This window comes from Mustela erminea, chromosome 7, assembly GCF_009829155.1.
Source record: "Mustela erminea isolate mMusErm1 chromosome 7, mMusErm1.Pri, whole genome shotgun sequence".
NCBI classification, from domain to species: Eukaryota; Metazoa; Chordata; class Mammalia; order Carnivora; family Mustelidae; genus Mustela; species Mustela erminea.
The window spans coordinates 52,434,772-52,456,634 of NC_045620.1; the positions used below are offsets into that span (position 1 = coordinate 52,434,772).

General features: G+C 44.9%; 1 protein-coding gene across 2 annotated transcripts in view; it reads right to left on the bottom strand.

The window, feature by feature from the left end:
* The window catches only part of SH3RF3 (SH3 domain containing ring finger 3), a 367,326-nt gene that overhangs the window by 22,456 nt on the left and 323,007 nt on the right, over window positions 1-21,863 (bottom strand). The gene's annotated exons all lie outside the window — the stretch shown is intronic.

Sequence of the window (21,863 nt, forward strand, 5' to 3'; positions counted from 1 at the left end):
GGTGGTCCCAAGACACCATCCCTCCACACAGCAGGCAAGGCTAGGGTCAGGGAACCTGGGGCACATGCAACCCACTACCAGTGGCTACCGAGTGAAGGAAGGACGTGCCTAGCTTGGATTGCATGCGGCAGGCTTACTGGCCATGCCCTGGGAAACGGCGGGTCATAGGGCACGAGGACGCTCATTCTCGAGCTGTGAGAGCAGTCTGAGACTCCGGACAAGGAAAGGAAAGAGAGTCAAGGCAGCACTGCAATAAGGAGCTGGATGCAGACCTCCTGGCTTGTCTTCAGTTCCTACTACCTACCAGCCATACCCCTTGAACAAGAGACCTGAATTTTCTATGCGTCAGAAATGGGGTAACAGTAGGACCTACCACAGAGGGTTGTCATGGGAACCAAATGAAACCATGCATGCCAGATGCCTAACACCTGGGAGATGCACATGTGCCTGTGCTCACCATGACCGTCGCTCTCAGTACGGCTACTCCACGGATGTCTGGGGCCATGGAGACATTGGACACAGGCTTTCCTTCTGCAAGAATAAGTCTTGGTATAGATGACACTTCAGTGACACTTCATGGCTGGTTTTTACTTTGTTGGAGAAGAAAATACCAGCTCTCAGCCAAAGGAACAGTGCAGGATCTAGTCTTTTCTCCTAAATCAGTGGCCCTCACAGGCAGCAAAGTTGAAGTCACTCTTCCTACAGGCTGTGACAACACGTTTGGCCTGAGCGGACACATCACCTGTGTAGCACTGAGCTTCAGGGCGCTGTCAAGTTTGCAAAGCAGTCCATGCTCCTCTCCTTAATATTAAGAAACTGACAATCTATTTCAACTGAGAAACGAGGAGGCAGAGGGTATGTGTGGATGCCTAGCTCTGTCAAGTGCATACCTGGATGGGGCTATGAAGTTTCGTAGTGGGGGTCCTGGCACCCTGGACCAGTGTCTTCTGTGCCCATGATGTCAGTGGGAGCCGGAAAGCAAGACTTTGTGGAATAGCATATTCAAGAGAATTTATTTTTGCACTTAATTAAAAAGTACTGAACCAGAGGACAAGCAATGTACCAGCGGAGCTCAAGGAAAAAGTGAGAGGTCACAGAGCTAGACCTTGGGTGATGTGGCAGACTGAATTTTCCAAATATGACCGCAACACTGTCTTCCCTCTCACTCACCCTCCTTGCAAAGTGACTTCGGCACTCTCCTTGTTCAGTGACAGGAGTCGTGTCCCACCCCCATGTGCCGGAAAACTTGTGACAGCCTCCACTGATAGAGCACACTGGAAAAGCCACTCGTGATTCAAGGCATGAAGGCGCCATGTGCTCACTCCGGAACCCAGCCAGCACTCTGCAAGGAAACCCAAGGCCGCCCATGTGCACAGACGATGGAGAGGCCACACTGATGTTTGATGAACAGCCCAGCTGCCAGCATCCACTGCCAAACCTGGGAGCGAGTGCACTTGCAGGTGGCTCTGGCCCCCACCAGCAACCCCCCACCCCCACAGCCTCACAAATTCAGCTGAGGCCCCAGACCTGGCAGAGTAGAAACAGACCCCTGGGTATGCCCTGCCCAAGGTCCTGACCCACGGAACAGGAAATAACATATCAAAGTGAATATCATTCTACACCATGGAGTTCTGGGGGTTCATTTGCTCTGCAGCCAGAGTAACTGGGGCAAATTCACTTTGACCTGTCGTGAGATTTCCCAGGCCAGACCACGCCCACACAATGAGAGTGCTGGCATGGCTATGGTTGGGCATAAAAAACTCACATATGAGCTTCAGATACACACACACACACACACACACACACACACACACACACTCACACACTGCATTTGTGATAAACAAGTGTGGGATAGAAAGATGAAAACACATCCCAACAGGCTTTTTTGGAAAATGTTACAGAAACATTGGAAACATGTACGACTGAAGGCTAACCAGGCATCCAAATAATAAATGAGAAGAATTCTGTCAGGAAAGATGCCAAGATCTGAACTTCAATATAGTTTTACTGGAAATATCAAGAGTTCCAGATAACCTAATACAACCAAGTCAAAAAGCAGGGTCATTAAAAACTGAGAAGGTGGGGTGTTTAGAAGCTCGGAGGCCTCATCCTCATTCCCAGGCTGGACTTGAAATTGGGGTAGAAGGGTTTTCCCCAGAGGTTGCATTTTTCTGACAGCCCACAGAATCCAATCCATGCAAGTCTGAGTGTCACAGAGACAGATAGGTGGCTTTACAGGAACAGAGAAAGAGAGAAGAAAAAAGAGACAAGATGAAAGTTAACGAGGCTGTGAGGATATAAAAGCATTTAAATTGCTTTCCCAAAATACTGCCTCCAACCAGGCAGCTCCTTTTCCTCTGAGAAGACACTGCTCAGCTAACTTAGAGGACTTTGTGGGTCCTTTTGTCACTGTCAGTGGACAGGATGCTCAGGGGACCTTCTCCCCTAAGGGCCTCTCTCAGCCTTGTAGTCCCTCAAGGTGTGTGGCATTACCAGGGTGGGAGAGGTGCAGAGGCAGACATTCAGGAACCCTGCAGGAGGAAGCAATCACCCCCGTGTGGGTCTACACTGAAGGGAGGACTCCATTGTCATCCAATCACTTCAATCTCCCATCTCCTGCTGGGAGCACCCAAGTAGAGGGTAGCTCTCCCCTAGCCACACATGTCTGCCTGGGAGAAAGACTTTCTGATCTCCTGATCTCCTTTTAGGGGTTTCAGGATTGGGCTGGGGAGAGGAGCATGGGGATAGCCAAAAGCCAAGGCTAGAAAGAATGGGTGACATGCCACTGACTGCATATGGCTTGCCATTTCTTCCTAGGAGAGTAGAGAGTGACATGGTTTTTGAAGGTGAAGGCTGTGCCTTTGTAGAAATGTGGGAGAGATATTCTCTCCTTGGGGTCAGTTCCTAATAATCACCATGTGATGTAAGGTTTATGCTCCCTGCTAAGGGGAAAGGAAGTATAAGCTTCCTGGATTTCCAGTTTTCCCCAAGGCTATGGTCCTTCAGGGTCAATGTCTTCATTATCTCCTGTTGAGGCTCATGGAAAGCCCAAGGTCACTTTCAAGGGTGAAAGTATTTGAAAGACCAGTATGTCTTAGTTCTTGATATAGTAGAGTCCAGCTTAACAAGAAGACTCAAATACTTTGTATATGAGATCTCACTGTAATGACCTGCTTGAAGAGTCTAAGATGATCTGAGTAAGGGTATTTCACCTTCGGGTTGTGTCACAGTTGTCAAAGGCTCACGTGCAGGTGATCATATCTGCTCTTCCCCCAATCCCAAAAGGCACTATGCCAGCACCCTCGGTGTCCCCCAAGATGTCACCTGCAGGATGTTAGTAGGTCCAGCACGGACAAAGGAAGGGAACAATAGGCTTTGCATCTAGACTAAGATATTCTTGAACCTTCACTATGCTAATAAGCTAAATTTTCAAAATTTTATTTTGATAAGAACACTTAACACAGGATATACCCTCTTAACAAATTTTTAAGTATCCAGTACAGAACTGTGTACAACATAGTTTCGATGACCATAGGTACAAGGTTATACAGCAGATGTCCAGAATGAAGTCACCTTGCTTACTGGGAACTTATCATCGGGCATAAGTTCAGCTTAAATAAGATGAGTAAGCTAAGTTTTACTGTAGGAGTTCTTTGGTAGGCCTGGGCTCTTCTGAAAATGAAGAAAGGAATCTGATGATTTGGAAAGACAGTGAGTTGCCAAGATAATATCAACATAACCAAGGGTCAGAGCCAGGCCTGGGCCCCAGGGGTCCAAACATCAGACTCGAGGTTCTAGAGACACAGCTAGTTTATACACCAGTGGTTCTCAACCAGGAGTAATTGCGCTCCCCAGGAGACATGGGGAACATTCCTGGCTGTTGCAACTGGGGTACAACATGCTACTGGGATCTGGTGGGTAGAAATCAGGAGCGCAGGGCACCTGGGTGGCACAGTCAGTTGAACATCCGACCCATTTTCGGCTCAGCTCATAATCATTCCTTCTTTAGGGTTATGAGAGTGAACCCTGTGTCAGTCTCCACACTCAGCATGGAGTTGGCTTAACACTCTCTGTCCCTCTCCCTCTGCTCCTTCCCAGCGCCCCACTGAAATAAATAAATTAAAAAAAAGAAACCAGGGGTGCTCAATACCCCACCATCAGGAATTGTTTGGCCCCAAGAATGTGAAGGCTGCAATGTCTTGGTTGGTATGGCAGGTGGCAGGCACTCTGTGTGGGTCTGTCCCTGTCCCTTGCCGAAGGCCACTGTAGTAGAATGGAGGCAGATGCTGGCCGTGGGTGGGCTGCACCCTAGCTACCACTCAGCACCACACTCCTCTCTCCACATGGGCTCTGAGACCCAAGCAACTGTGGGAACGGAGCTTGCACAGAGCTCCTGGGGGCCAGGGGCCGGCTGTCACTTTCTGAGGGCTTGCTCTGGGGAGCAAGGAGGTAGACAGAATGATCCAGAAGCACTTGGATAGTCACAGGTGACACTGAAAGGTACTATTTCAACTTCTGTGATCTGGGGAGGGCATTATTGCCCTTCTTGGTGCCAAACTGGGCAGGCTGGGGCTGACTTCTAGAAGGCTGCTGAACTCTCCAGCCAAGAGTGAGTGTGGCACATTTATGCTCCCGTCCTAAACCATTAGGGACAGGGGGCCGTCAGAACCATCAGTTCTTCCCCCAGTTTGCTGTGAAGGCCAAGAAGGATCTGTTGCATTCTGGCTAGTAGACAGCAGCGGGCCCTGATGTGGTCCAGGAAAGGCCAGCAAGCAGCTGGCTCCTGGTTTCCACACGTGGTCTCCTCCCGGCAGGCTGCCTGTTGTGGTTCTGAAGCTCTGACAACATGCCTGCACACGCTGGTGGCTGGGAACCTTTGCTGTTCTGACTATAACCCACCCCTAGGCCAACTGGGGACCTCCCACACAGCTGCGTGTGTCCCCAGGGGGACGTGTCCTGCTCTTGGTCACACCCACGTCTTCCTTCAACATGGTGCTACCACCTTCCTCTCCCAGAGCTCTGCTGGGGCACCAGCAGGCACACATCCACGGTGAGCTCACACTTGTAGCCCAAACAGCACACAGAAACCCAAGGGCCTTCTTTTCCCACCCAACCTGACCGGTGACTGTCAAACTCATTAACAGTCTCTTCTTCCTATCTCAAAAGGACAGCTACAGAGAACTGTGCCGGCACTCACCTCCACAAGGAGCAGCCATGGGCCTGCACCTGTGCGGGTATGAGCACGGGCTCTTGTGCATCTGTGTGGCCATGCCTCCCCGGCACCTGGACCTTCTGGACACCTGCCTGTTCTAAAAGCCACCATCCCCCAGACCCCATCATACATCTCAAGGGCAAGGCACTCCCCCCACTGCCACCAAAACCAAGGTGATGAGGCCAAACAGAGACATGAGAACTTTCTCCCAGCGCCACGGCCCACTCTGTGACCATGGTCTCCACCTTAGAGGGAAAGACATTATTATCTACATGGATTTTCTGGTCTTAAGTGGGGGCTGTATTCACGTGTGGGGATGTGTTACTCTTGTGGTGAGGTTGGTTAGGCTGCTGAAAGGGAGGCGCACAAGAGAGCAGGTCAGAGACCCAGCAGGAGAGCAAGCACAGGGGGCTGAGGCAGCCCATGTGCCCTGGGGGGGCCCGGGTACTCGGGGCGCGGGGCCTCTCAGAAGAGCTCACCCCAGCTCACCTTGGGGTAGGCTCAGCAGTGAAATAGGGCTTGTGGGGGGCGGAGTGGGGGCTATGAGGCAGGGAGGTCTGTGGACAGGCCGGCAACTACAGCAGAACATGGGCACCTCCCTCCACCCACCCGCCAGGAGCCCTATTCATGCTTTCAGGTTCCATTTGCAAAACAGCTCCCCTCTGAAACTCTGATGAGCACTTCTGCAGGGTCTATTTCCCTCTCCTGCGCTCTGCCCTGTCACATGTCTTCGTGGTTTAGGCCCTCTTTGGCCTCTGCCCTTGCTGTTTTGATCTCCCCCCACAAAGAACCACGAGGGCACAAACCTCATTATAGTCACCCTGGATCCAGGGCCCGATGCTGATGGAGTCCCCAGAGTCCCCCATATGCTGAGTGTGGAGCCAGCCTGCACTTGATAATCGGCCACGGCCCCAGTGTAGGGCTGCTCCCATGGCCAAGGGGGTGGGGGGTTAAGGCACAGGCAAGGCCAAGTCTCACATCCAAGTCCTCGGAGGAGCCTGGATGTAGAACGGGGACCAGACCGGACCTCTGGGGGCACTGGTATGCACAGGCAAGCAGCCCTTCTCCCAGGGCAAGCTATCACAGAGCAGACAGAGTGAGCCCGGTTTAATAAGGAGAAATGAGGGGGTTAAAATGCTGAGGCTTCAGTTCTTTACAGATTCTTCTGGACTCAGCACCTGAGAAGCTCTAGCAACGTGTGACCCTGTGCCTTTGACACCTCATTCCAATGCCATCATCTTTTCACTGGAGTGGGAAGGCCCTGTTAACTCAGTAGAATTCATAGCATCGCATTCCTTTCCTTAAAATTGCTTCAAAGGAGATTGGGCCAAAAGGCAGATGGGCAGGGATAGGAAACCAGAACGGCCTGCTTGCTCTAGGACGTCTAGTCCGTGATACTGTTTGGTCCGTTACAATTCTTCCTCACATCTGGATTTCCCACAGGCCTCTGGCTCACTTTCTATAAAGCCTCTACAGAACTACCAAAATTATTAGATTAAATAAAATGAATTTGGATGAAACCTCTGTAAAATCTGGCATCCCGAAAGATTTCTGGAATGGAATGAGACAAATGAAACACTTTATTATTTACTCAAGTATGCCAAGCTCATGTGCTTTCTGGATTTTTTTTTTTTTTTTTTTTTTTTAAGCAAATCAGATGGCTAGAAATCACTTCATCTGTCCTGAAAGGCTGTAGCAGGATGCAGGATGGTCAGTTATGTGTGGAAGGAGCACATGCTTCATCACGTGGACGCAGGATTTCTGAGGCTCAGTTATGAGTCAAAGCTATTTCCATTAGCGCTTCCCGGGGGCCCACGGCATCCCAGGCCTGGCAGAGAGCCCACATGCTCTGCAGGATGATTCGAATTTCCTTCCTGTCTTTGTGTGCTTCTTAGGACACACTGCTTCCAAGAAATCCGAGATGCACAGCCCACCTGGAGTGCATCCTCATAGATGCAGGTGAGGAAGGGGTCCTCTTCTGCCGCCGCCTTGCTGGGAACAGTGCAGGCCCCCACCAGGAAGCACCTCCCTGAGCAGGGGCCCAGAATGGGGCCCTGCCTAGGGCCTAGTCTTCAATTGACAAAAGCTCCTAACTTTCTCCAAGGAGCCACCATCATGAGGCCATGTGTAACTGTTATTATCACATTAAAATGATTAGAAAAAGAAATTTGGAAGAAGCTGAGGTATCAGAATCCAGGTGAACTCAGTTCTATGGGTCTACCTGCCTACCATTCAGCTCTCACCTGAATGAACTGTCTCATCTTGGAGGAAAATGGATTACCTCCCAGACCAAATTACATGGCTCGCTGTCTACACGGTCCTGCGTTCTGGAGAGTGACCAGGCATCCGCTTCCCCTGGGCCCGAGGAGTCTCAGCAGGAGAGAATGTGGGAACAGTTTAGGGAGAAGTGCTTCACGAAAAAGGCAGGATAAGTTATCCATGCATGCTGGGTTCCTGTATCTTCTACAGCTTAACTTTGGGCACTTTGTGGATGTGGAGGCTGAGACGGAAGGGGGCCTGTGGAGAAAGAAGGCCCTCAGCCCCACACCAGCTATGCCCTGGAGCAGGTGACTCAGAAAGCAGCCCCACCACATGAGTCCCATAGCACGGGCCTCCCAGCATGGACCGCCAGGATGAAGGAAGGTAGTGAGTCAGAGATCCTGGCCCCACACAGGCCATTTCTGGGATGGATGTTAGCCCCTGCTTCTCCGCCAACACACAAGTGTTTTCTTGTAATCAGCAAAGAGGAATGAAATAGCAGTATCTTCTACTTGCTTTGAGCTTCTCCTTGTTTAGAACAAAGACTTCACCGCTAAGTGTGTCCCTAAGCTGCAGCCTATGGAGCAGGGGACACAGCTCAGAGCCTCCTCTTCCAGCCATTTTTCCCACAGGTCTGCCCTCTCACCATCCCAGTGGGGATCTGCTTCTGGGCTTGCATGGCACCCTTTATGGGGCATGATCAGAACAGTCCACACAGCCCCACCAGGCTGCCTGTGCAAAGGTGTGTCTCCTCGAGACGGCCTTGTTTGGCTCTGGGCCTGGCATGCTGTGCCAGGGCTCACAGCAGAGCAGCTCCCCAAGTAGTTTGTTGTCAGTGGATGAAAAAATAGTTGAATGACAACTGCACTAAAGGTGGGCAGGGTCTCCCCAGATATGTAAGCCGGCAAAGGCTGAGTTCTGGAGCCCCATACTGATAAGGTTCTTTCTATGGATTTCCTATGGAGATCCAGCAAAGCTCTGGAAAAAATGATCTTACAGATACAGTGTGACTAGGCGGGAGTCTTTTGGAAACACGAAGCTGAATTCACAGCTCCTCTTTGCAGAACTCCCTTTCAAATCCTCCATTCACTGAGGAGGAAGTAAGATATCCCAAAGGAATATTGTTTTTGTAATAAGGTCCCTGGGCTCCTTGATGAGGAGATGCCGTTAACCTCTTAGACACGGCCCTTCCATGACAGAGGAAACAGAAAGACTCCTGTGTGTGAGAGTATGGATTTGCCTTTCCTAACTAGAAGACAGCTCAGGTTGTTGCCAGCAAGGGCTCAGCTACAATAACCACCTGAAGTGGGAGCCTCTAATATTACAATCATTACCATCAAGAAGCAGGATAATTCACATATCTTTTCATGGGTTCATTTTGCTGCTCACACTTCCAGAAAATGCTTTGAAAACTCTTGTTGTCTATACTCAGATGCTCCATGGAAACACAAATGAGGCTGTCTACAATCACGTGGACAAGTGCCCGGCCCCAAACTTCACACATAAATAACTGTGGGAGGCTGTTCCAATGTGCTTCTGAATAAAGTCATAGGTCACTCCTGATCTACTTCCCGAGTCTCAAGAACAAGGGGCAAATAAAACAAACTGCCCAGAGCTTTAAGATGCTTGAATGTTACATGCATCTGGCAGCTTGGGAGATTGCCACTAAGTGTGCAGAAAAACCACAGCCTTAGAGGATTGGGGTCATCAGAAAAGATAGCTCCTGAGTTCCACTTCTTTGCCATTCTGTGAGGTAATCATTTGTGTTCTCTGCTTTCCAGGCACATGGTAGCATTTTCTTCTCTGGCCCCCTTGGGACTGGGTGGGGCCATGCAGCTAGATCAGAGCAACGAGCTGTGGGAAAATTTGTGAACAAATGTGATGGGTGTCACTTCTGGGCTGAAACATTTAACTGCTCATGGAAACATTCCAGGCATCTATTTTCCTCAGCAGTCAGCTGTTGGGGGTGGGGAGCAGGTCCATTTGCCCGATTTCTGAGTTGGGGGGACCTGGATTAGTGACTCCAGCCAAATGACAAAGCAGACGAACTTTACATGAGAAATGATCTGCTATTTAGGCTGCTCCTATTTCGGATTTGTTCCACCACATGATAGATACAAAGACAGACTGTATGATGGTCAGATCAGGAAGGGAAGTGGTGATGTGGTATCCTATCATAGTAGATGTACGGTTTCTGAAATAGATATGAAAATCATGCTCTCTCTTCTGGCTCTATGATATGTATTTTCACAAAAATACACTAAGTTCTTTTTTAAAACGAAGAGTTGTCTTAACTCTTTCTTTATAACTTGGGTAGATTCTGACATAGGCATACACCTGTGAAACATCACCACAGTCAGGGTAATATGCATTCCCATCACCCCTAAAGTTTGCTCACTCCCCTCTGCAGTCCTTTGCTTACATATCCCCTGACTCTAGGAATCCACGACCTGCTGCTTCCTGTCACTATAGATTCGTTTGCATTTTCTGAAATTTTACATAAATGAAATATCCCATATTGTGTTTTTTCTCTCTCTGGCTTCTTTAATGATCTTGTGATTCATTTATATCATGGCGTGTATCAGTAGCTCATTTCTTTTTCTTGCTGATTTAGTATTCCATTGTATGCCTGTGCCCGGCTGTTCGTCTGTTCAGTAGTTGATTGACATTCGGGTCGATTCCAGTTTGGAGTTGTTACATTTAAAGCTGCTATGAATGCTCATGTAGGAGTCTTTGTAAAAGCCTGTGTTTCCATTTCTCCTGGGTAAATATCTAGGGGAAGAAAGGCTGGTGCCATTTTATATTTCCAGTAGCAGTAGCTGAGAGTTCTCTAATACTGGAAATACTCAGCCTCTCTCTCCCTTCCTCATGGAACATGCACACACACAGACACACATACATATGCATTAAGGAGTAAGTTTCTACATAAACATAAACATGAGTCTTATAGGAAAAATTCTAGCCTTGTCTTCATTGCAGAGTAACTTTCTTGTCTCTATGGCCAAGTCAGTTACATTACTTCCCTTTCCCCATCTTTAATGGTAATATAATTATTCACATCCTATACTCAAAAAGAGTGCATTATGCTCCACACTGGCAGAATGGTCTCATCTGGTCTCATCTCTGAGACCTGCACCTACTTATACCACTGCCTGCCTCCCCTAGTGGACCCACTGGTCTTTCTAAAAACATACATAAGATCCTCTCACTCTCTAGTTCAAAATGACTCAGTACTGCATTTCCATTAGGATCCAGACTCCCTGCTGCGGTTCATGAGGTTCCTTGGATAGCCTACTGATCTGTACCTCCGGTACTCCCATTCACCCGGTTCTTGCCACATTAGTCTTTCCAGCCTTCTTTAAATGTCCACACTTGCTGTCCTCAGGGCCCTGGCCCTTGTAGTCTCCTGGCCTAGAACGCAATCTTCTCCCCTGCGTGGCTGCTTACTTTTAGGCCTCTAAAACACCATACCCCTCCCCTGCTGCCCTGCTTATTTTTCTTCATTTTGCTTAAAAGATCTGAAAGGATATTTGTTAATTCTTTGCTTACATGTTTGTCTTTCCCCTACTACAAGTCAACTCCAGCAGGGCAAAGACCTTCTTTGTCTTGTTCACCACTGGATACTGAAGCTAAGAAACACACCTGAGACACACTACTCACTGAACAGTTCTGGGATAAATAAATATCTAGGGTGCTCAGAGCCCCACTGCATGAGGACTGTTTTGTGATCTGCATTTGCTTAATCTAGATTTTTTAAAGTCTTTAGTTGGAGCACTCTCGTATCAGTAACTGACAGATCCAGCAGGCAGAAAATCAGTATGGACATAGCTGAACTCAACCACACCATCCCCTGACTGGATTCAATTGACATCTATAGGCTATTTCATCCAACAATAGCAGAATACACGTATTTTTCAAGCTCACATGGAATATTCACTAAGATAGATCACATTCTGGGTCACAGACCACACCTGAACAAACTTAAAATAAAAACCGTACAATGTCTGCTCTCAGACCACAGTGAAATTAAACTAGAAATTAATAACAGAAAGATAACTGGAAAATCCCCAAATATTTGGAGATTAAGCAACACACTTCTAAATAACACAAGGTCAAGGAAGAAATCTCCAGAGAAATTTAAAAATATTGTAATTAAATGAAAATTAAAGTAAACTTATCAAAATCTAAGCAAGGCCTAGAGGGAAGTTTATAGGACTGAGTACATATATTTGAAAAGTAGATCTAAATCTAAAATCAATAATCTAAGCTTCCACCTTAGGGAACTTGAAAAAGAAGAACAAACTGAATTCAAGTAAGCAGAAGAAAAGAAATAAAAAAAAATTAGAGCAGAAATCAGTGAAACTGAAAACAGGAAGTTGATAAGACTCTGGCGGAGCAAACTATGAAAAAAAGAGGACACAAAATACTAATGTCAAAAATGAAAGAGGGGACATCACCACAGATCCTACAGACATTACAAAATAATAAAGAGTATGAATAATTTTATGCTTACAAATTTGATAAGCTAGATGAATTGGACCAATTCCCTAAAAGACACAATCTGCCAAAACTTATCCAAGAAATACAGATGATCTGAATAGATCTTTCTCTATTAAAGAAAGTGAATCAATCATTAATAACCTTCCAAAACAGAAAGCATAAGCCCCAGATGTATTCACTGGTGAATTCTGCCAAACATTTAAGGAAGAACTATACCAATTCACTACCATTTTTTTCAGAAGATAGAAGCAGAGGGAATATTTCCTACAGAGTATTTTCCATTCTTCAAGGCCAGCATTATTCTAATAACAAAACCAGATTTAAAAATTATAAGAAAACTATAGATCAATATTTCTCATGATCATAAATGCAAAAATTCTCAAAATATTAGTAAATAGAATCTAACAAGGTATAGAAAGAATTCTATATTATGACCAACAGGGATTTATCCCAAGTATACAATCCTTGTTCAACATTAAAAAATCAATATGCGGGGGTGCCTGGGTGTCTCAGTGGGTTAAAGTCTCTGCCTTCGGCTCAGGTCATGATCCCAGGTTCCTGGGATGGAGCCCCGCATTGGGCTCTCTCATCAGCCGGGAGCCTGCTTCCTCCTCTCTCTCTCTGCCTGCCTCTCTGCCTACTTGTGATCTCTGTCTGTCAAATAAATAAACAAAATCTTAAAAAAAAAATCAATATGTGAACCATCGCATCAACAGGCTAATGAAGAATAATCCCATGACCATATCAACAGATGCAGAAAAAACATTTGACAAAATCCCAAACTTATCATGACTAAAACTCTTAGAGAACTAGGACTAAAGGTGAAATTACTCAATCTGAAAAAAGAACATTTCCCAAAAACCCTACAGCTAACATTATACCTAATGGTGAGAAACTAGAAGCTTTTCTGTTAAGATCAGGAACAAGGCAAGGGTGTCTGGCCTCTCTTACCTTTCCTGCCACAGCATACTGGAAGTCCAAGCTAATGCAGTAAGATAAGACAAGGAAATGAGAGGTATACAGATCGAGAAGGAAGTAATAAAACTGTCTTTGTTCATGGATGACATGACTGTCTGCATGGAAAAATGGAAAAAACTGACAGAAAAACTTCTGGAACTAAGATGCATTATAGTCCATTTATAGGATCCAAAGTTAATTCCTTTCCAATATACCAGCAACAAACAACTGAAATTTGCAATTAAAAACACCATACCATTTAGAGTAGCACCCCCCAAAATGAAATACTTATGTATAAGTCTAACAAAATATGTCCAAGGTCTATGAGGAAAACTACAAAATTCTGATGAATGAATCAAAGAAGAATGAAATAACTGGAGATTTATTCATGTTCATGAATAAGAAATTCAATACGATCAAGATATCAATTCTTACCAACTTCACATATTGATTCAACACAAACCTGATCAATATTCCAAAAAGTTATGTTGCGCATATTGACAAACTGATCCTAAAGTTTATATAGAGAGTCAAAAGATCCAGAATAGCCAACACAATATTGAAGAAGAAAAAAGTTGGAAGATTGATATTATCAATGTCAAGACTTACTATAAAGCTACAGAATCAAGATAAATTGCTGGAAAAAGAATAGACAAATAGATCAGTGGAACAGAATACAGAGCCCCCAAATAGACCTACACAAATATAGTTAACTGATCTTTGACAAAGTAGCAAATGTAGTACAATGAAGAAAAGACGGTCTTTTCAACAGATGATGCTGGAACAACTGGACGTCCATGTGCCAGAAAAAAAAAAAAGAATCCAGACACATCCTTATGTCCCAAGGAAAATTAACTCAAAAGATATTATGGACTTCAATGTAAAACACAAAACTATAAACCAGAAGATAACGTAGGAGAAAATCGAGATGACCTTCAGTTTGAGGATGACTTTAGATATAACACCAAAGGCATGATTTATGCAAGAAACAGTTGAGAAGTTGGACTTCCTTAAAATTAAAAGCTTCTAACTGGTGTAAGGTGATATCTCAATTAGTTTTAATTTGAATCTCCCTGATGGCTAGTGATGATAGAATGGCCAAAATTAGCAAGACAACATGTGTTGGAGAGGATGTGGAGAAAGGAGAATCCTCTTACACTGTTGGTGGGAATGCAAGTTGGTGCAGCCTCTTTGGAGAACAGTGTGGAGATTCCTCAAGAAATTAAAAATAGAACTTCCCTATGACCCTGCCATTGCACTACTGGGTATTTACCCCAAAGATACAGATATAGTGAAAAGAAGGGCCATCTGTACCCCAATGTTTATAGCAGCAATGGCCACGGTCGCCAAACTGTGGAAAGAACCAAGATGCCCTTCAATGGATGAATGGATAAGGAAGATGTGGTCCATATACACTATGGAGTATTATGCCTCCATCTGAAAGGACGAATACCCAACTTTTGTAGCAACATAGACGGGACTGGAAGAGATTATGCTGAGTGATATAAGTCAAGCAGAGAGAGTCAATTATCATATGGTTTCACTTATTTGTGGAGCATAACAAATAGCATGGAGGACATGGGGAGTTAGAGAGGAGAAGGGAATTGGGGGAAATTGGAAGGGGAGGTGAACCATGAGAGACTACGGACTCTGAAAAACAATCTGAGGGTTTTGAAGGGGTGGGGGGTGGGAGGTCGGGGTACCAGGTGGTGGGTATTATAGAAGGCATGGATTGCATGGAGCACTGGGTGTGGTGAAAAAATAATGAATACTGTTATGCTGAAAATAAAAAATAAATTAAAAAAAATAAAAGCTTCTGCGCTGCAAAAGACAGTGTGAAGAGAATGAGAAGATAGGCCACAAACTGGAAGAAAATATGTTCAAAGACAAACATGATAAAGGACTGTGATCCAAAATATATAAAGAACTCTCAAAAATCAGCACAAAGAAAACAAGTAACCTAATTGAAAAGTGGACAAATGATCCAATCACCTTACCAAAGAAAATATACAGAAGGCAAACAAACGTATGAGGAGACGCTCAACATCCTATGTCATCAATGAATTACAAGTTAAAGTGACAATGAGATACCACCACACGTGTTAGAGCAGCAAAGATCCAAATACTGATGACACAAAACGCTGGCAAGGATCTGGAGCAACAGAAGCTCTCATTCACAGCCAACTTTGTTTTGTTTATTTTTTAAAAATTTTATTGTTTTTACTTTTAAGTCCAGTATAGTTAAATAGTGTTATATTAGTTTCAGGTATACAATATAGTGATTCAACAATTCCATACATTACTCAGTGCATTATTTACAATAGCCAAATTATGGAAGCAGCCCAGGAGTCCATCGATTGAAGAATGGATAAAGAAGATGTGATACACACACACACACACACACACACACACACACACTCACATACATACAATGACACAGCCACTTTAAAAGACAGTTTTGACAGTTTACCAAACTAAACATGTTCTTGCCATATGATCCAGCAATCACACCCTTTGGTATTTACCCAGAGGAGGTAAGGCTTATGTCCACACAAAACCTGCCCATGCTGTTTCCAGCAGCTTCTTTTGTAATTGCCAAAACTTGGAAGCAAATGGATAAACTGTGGTACATCCATACAATGAAATATTCAAAAATGAGCTATCAGGCCAAGGAAAGACAAAGAGGAAACCCAAATGTATATTACTAAGTGGAAGAAACCAGTCTGAAAAGGTCACACAGTATATGATTCTAGCTAAATGACATTCTGAACAAAGACAAAACCATGGAGACAGTAGAAGATTCAGGGGTTGCCATGGGTTGGGGGGGAAGAGGGATGAGTGGGTGGAACACAGATGATTTTTAGGGCAGTGAAACTATTCTGTATGATATTATAATGGTGGATACATGTCTATGCATTTGTTTAAACCTGGAGAATATACAACACCAAGAGTGAACCTTAGTGGAAACCATGGATTTCAGATGCTTATGATGTGTCCATGTAGGTTCATCAATTGTGACAAGTGCACCATCTGGGAGGGTTGCTGATAACTGAGGAGGCTGTGCATGCGTAGGGGTGAGGGTACATGTGAAATCTTTGTACCTCCTGTTTGATTCTGCTGTGAGCCAAAACTGTTCTAAAAAATACACTCCACTTAAAAATCCTCTTTGGGAGGGTGACTTACAATATCAGAGGGGCTATTTTTAGAAGAGAAAATGGACAGTGAGGTGGCAGAACTACACCAGTGTGTCTACTCTACAGAATGTGTATTTGTGTATGAGAGTGCATGCATGAGTGTATTTGCATGGGTGTGTTTATATGCATGGGATATGAGTGCATGCGTGTGTGTATTTGCATGGGTGTGTTTATATGCATGGGATTGTGTATATCCATGTGTGTATATGTGTGTGCATATTTATATGAATGAAAGTGTGTGGACTCTAGATAGTGACTCAACAAGAAGATGGGGTTTTTAGCAACAGGTAGTTGAGTCATACAATAGGCTTCTTTGCTCTAGAGTAAGTGCCCTGTCCCTTGAGACCTCTTAGCTGAACCTGAGTGATCCCTCTTTAGATATGTTGCAGACAGGACTTCTGGGTTGGTGGGTCCATTTAGTTCTGATGACATCAAAGCTCCCTTCTAGTGTTAAGTGTGTGAATCTGGGACCCTCTTGCATGAGGGTCTCTGCATCTTCTCTTAGTGACCTCTTGCCAGGAGCACTTTCTACAGGTGCCTCTTCCTGAGAGAAGACTCTTGAGTGTTCACTTCCTGCCTTGTGTACATTCACCCCCAACTCAGAGAATCCTGAAAGCTCAGCTTGGGGAATAAGAGAGTGCTGAGGAAGCCCAGGGGCCCCAACTGGGGAACAAGAAGCTGTCGGGGCTGAGAAATGGACAATTTTCTTGCATCTCTTAAGTTACCCTTTGGGCATCCCTCTTAATATTTTCCTAATATAATCATCTGAAGCCTTGTCTCTCTGAGGTATTGAGGGGTTTAAATAGCTTAATTGCCATGGAAACAAATGGTAACACCCTCCTTTTCTGGAAGTCCTGGAAAATTCATGGCTTCCTCCCCATTGCTTCCTAAGTACTGATTTGTTGCACGTTAATCAGAAATTTGAAGTGATTCATATCCCATCCCCCAATAGGATGCATTTTACTTTACTTGTAGCTTCACATAATAAATTTAAACCCTACTTCCCAAATCATTCAGTGATGACTTTGTGTAGAGTATAAATAAGAAATAGCTGTTATCATCATCATATTCATTGTGAAATCTTGGAAAATAAAGCACCAGCCCTGGCCACATCTCTCATAGTCTTATTTAAGTAATACTACCCTTGGAAATTTTTAGTAATGATTCACCTAATCAGTTAATAGTTTTTCATTGATATTAACCATTATGGTTACTTTCAGGTGTCAGTCTGACTAGGCTCTACTAGTCATTTTTTAGGTCAGATCTAGCACCATGCTGCTGTGAATGTATTTGTGGATGTGGTTAACATCTGCAATCATCTGACTTTAGTGAAGGAAGTTGCCCTCCATGAGGCAGGTGGGCTTCATCCATTCAGTTAAGGGGTTTTAGGGGCAAACATGGAGGTTTCCTGGGGAAGAAGACATTCTGCCTCAAGGCTGCAGCATCAGCTCTACCTGAGCCTCCAGCCTGCTAGTCTGCTCAACAGACTGCAGACATTCCAGCCCCCACAATCACATGAGCCAATTCCTTTGGTTCTATTTCTTTGAGGAACTCTGTATGACAGAGATTTTGGTACCAAGAATGATACTAGAGGAGAAGAAGCCTAAAAATGAGTTTTCTGAGTTAGTTCTGTGGTTCTGTAAGCTGACAGATATAAAGGCCCTATGATGCTATTTTCAGTGGTAAGGAGGATAGTACAATGTGCCAACAGGAACATACAAAATATCGCCATTGGACACTCTTAATCAAGTATGTTTAACAGGCAAGGTTCTGGGTGATCTTCTGTATGATACTTAGAACATTTTTGTCAAACCTATGAGTATAAGGAGATTAGCCAGTTGCTCTTAACTGTGCTGGACAAATGATGAGTTTGGGATTTCAAATTCCCAGCTCAAAGAACAGGTAAATAACCTGTTTCTATGTCTGCCCTGAAAGAAATGCGTAACTTCTGTAGCTGAGAAGAGAGCTGAGACTTCTTACCACTAAATCCAGAGGTTCATCCTGTGAGTGGCTGAATTACCATGCAGATTGAATGCTCACAGTAGGTCCATTGTTGCAGTGAGGACATTGAATGGAAAGAAATGGGATCCTGGAAATCTGGGAACATATGACTCAATTCTGATGAGGCTTGGGACACTGAACCCCTAAATTTTGCCAAGTCTTCTTTGCCAGTAGACGCTGACTGTCCAGTCCTGCCTGACCAGGTGAACCTTCCTTTGATGGAGGAGCTCACTATTGCCTCCCCTCAGGTACTTGCCTTGTAAGAAACTGTTGATCCTCAGGACCTACCTCTACCTCCTCTCTTTGCTTCTAGACCTAGAACTAGACTTAAATCTGAGAGGACCTCAAAGGGTGAGGTGTAAAATGTGATCCATGAGGAAGTGTGCCATGGAACTACATGATTGGCCAGTTGCTCTTAACTGTGCTGGACAAATGTGCTGTCATGATGGAACTACATGACTTTTTCAAATTTTTCAGAAAGAAATCTGGGGAATATGAGTGGGAAAGAATATTGAGAGTGTGAGATAATGGAGAAAGAAACAGAGTTAGAGTTGCATTTATTCATGTGGGCCAATGAACAGAGATTCTTGATTTAATGCTGTAGCTCACAGGATTAGAAAGGGATTCAACTGGATGGTTGGTTGGCTGGCTGAAATATGGACCAAAAGATGGCATATAGTAACTTAGGTTGAAATGTTACCTGCCTTGATATATTCTAGAGAAATATATCCCAAAACTTTGGGAGATTGGAGTGTTGAGTGTATGTGTCATGGAAGACCTGATCACTCATTCCAGAATGACACACACCTCATGCCCACTGTAAGGAACATACTTTCTGTGAGAAGAGCTTCAGAATCCTTAAAGCTCTCTGTGGTCACACTTCCACACTGACCGAACCTTACAGTGAGAAGCGTGGTGCAGAATTAGGAAGCCTGAATGCAATGAGAGGATGAGGATACTGAGCCGACAAGAGCCAAATGGAGGCACTTTATTGTCCAAGCCAAGATGGTCACGGCTGCTATGATGGACGGCAGAGTTCAGGTGGCTGTCAGATACTGTGGTACTCAGTAGTGGATCAGGGCATCCCTGCAGAGGAGCAGCTGGGCATTCTACTAAATCCTGACTTGACTTGTAAGCGGAAGAGTTCTAGGTTTAGTGAACAGAAGTCTAACTAGCGTCATGACTTCCCTATCAATTCCCAGACTGAAGGTCTAGAGACCCAGAACCCCTTCAATGAAGTGGTAAGCTGGGTCCTCTTGAGCAAGGATCCCACTACACTGTCAATAATTTACACTATGACTCTTTTCCCTAGCTCTCCCCCAAAGGACCTTTTTACCAGGCTAACTGTGCTTTGGGGAAAAGGACATAATCAGACTTGTCAAGAGTTCCTGGATGCTGCCTCTGAACTGACACTGATTCCAGGAGACCCCAAATATCACCATGTCCCCCAGTGAGAGTGGGGCTTATGGAGGTCAGGTGACGAATGGAGTTTTAGTTCAAGTCTGTCTCTTAGGGGGTACCAGTGGGTCCTCCAACCCATCCTGTGGTTATTTCCCCAGTTCTGGAATGCACAGTAAGAATGCACATACTTGGCAGCTGGCAGAATCCATCAAGTTTGCTCCCTGACCTGTGGCGTGAGGTCTTCTGTGGTGGCAAAGGCCAAGTGGAAGCCACTAGAACTGCCTTTACCCAGTAAAATATTAAACCTAAAGCAATACCACATTCCTGGAGATATTGCAGAGATTAACACTATCATCAAGGACTTTAAGGATGCAGGGGTGGTGACTCCCACCACAACCCCATTCAACTCTCTCCTATTTGGCTCATGCTGAAGATAGCTGGAGTTTGAAGAATGATGGTGGATTACTGTAAGTTTAGCCAGGTACTAACTTTAATTGCAGGTGTTGCACCAGACGTGGTTTCCTTGCTTGAGAAAATTAACACATAGTCTAGTATCTGGTATGTGGCTATTGACCATGCAAATGCTTATTTCTCCATACCTGTTCATAAAGACCAGCAGAACATTTGCTTTCAGCAGGTAAGGCTGGCATTAGACCTTCACTGTCCTACTTCTGGAGTATAGCAGCTCTCCAGCCCTATGTCATAATTTAGTCCACAGGGACCTTGATCTCCTTTCCCTTCCATAAGACACCACACTGATCAATTACATGGGTGACACTGTGCTAATTGGAACGATCGAGCACTAGGCTTATTAGATATTAGACTTATTGGCAAAACATTTGCACATCAGAGGATGCAAAATAAATCCAACAGAAATTCAGTGGCTTTCTACCTCAGGGAAGTGTCTAGGGGTTCAGTGGTGCAGGGCATGTTGAGAAATTCCTTCTATGGTCAAGAATAAGTTGTTGCATCTGGCCCTTCCCACAATGAAAAAAGAGGCACAATGCCTAGTGTGCTTCTATGGATTTGTAGGCAATTTATTCCCCATTTGGGTGTGCCTTCCACCCCACTTACTGAGTAAGCCGACAGAGCTGCTAGTTCTGAGTAGGGCTCAGAACAAGAGAAGGCTCTGAAACAGGTCCAAGCTACTGTGCAAGGAGGTGTCAAGGAGGTCTGGAAAAGTGGTGAAAGGAGAGACCTCAATGAATGGGCAAAAATCTGAGATAAAATTGTGTCCTCCATGAATTCTCACTCAAGGCTGCACTCAGCAGAGGATGATTTAATGACACATTCTGTGGATACCAGGTATCCTCTTTCCCCAGCCAGTCCTGCCAAGTGGCTATTGTTACAAGGCGGAGGTCATATATGGCTTTAGTATGGTAGACTTCCACTCACCAATGATGACTTGGTTATAGGAGCACAGAGACCAACACTGAGCCCCCAATATGGCACCATTCTCTGGGGTGAGCAGCCAGCTATCTGGTGGCAGGTTAAGGACACTGCCCTGCTTCCATCATGGAATGGGCAGCATTTTGTTCTCACTGAAAGAGACACTTATTCTGAATATGGATTTGCCTTCCCTGCATGCAATGCTTCTGCCAAAACTACTACCCGTGGACTTACAGAATGCCTTATCCATCATTGAGGCATTCCACACAGCATTGCTTCTGATCAAGGATCTCTCTTCACAGTGAAAGAAGTATAGCAATGGGTGCACTGATCTTACAGTGTTCCTTACTATCCTAAAGCAGCTGGCTTGACAGAATGGTTTTTTGGAGATCCTGTTACAATATCAGCTGGGTGGCAACACATTGCAGGGTTAGGGGCAAGGTTCTCAGGAGGATGTACATGCTCTGAATCAGCACTCAGTTTATGGTGCAGTGTCTCCTATAGCCTAGTTTCACATGTCCAGGAACCAAGGTGTGGGAATGGGAATAGTAGCATGTGCTATTACCCAGAGACCCACCAATAAAATTTTTCATCTTGGTTCCCATGACTTTATGCTCTATTGGCCTAGAGATCTTAGTTTCAAAGGTAGGAATACTTCCACCAGGAGACACAATAAGAATTCTATTGAACTGGAAGTTAAAACAACCACCCAACAATTTTGGATTCCTCATGACTGAATAAACCGGCAAAGAAAGTAGTTAGTTACATTGCTGGCTAGAATGACGGATCCTGATTGTAACTATTTCAGTCAGAAATTGGGTTTAGTTTGGGTGAAATTGGGCTGCACTCCACAATGGAGGTGAGGAAGAGCATAGAACATGGTATGTTCCTCAAGGCATCTCTAACTACTACCATGTCCTGTGATGAAGGTCAATGGAAAGCTATAACAA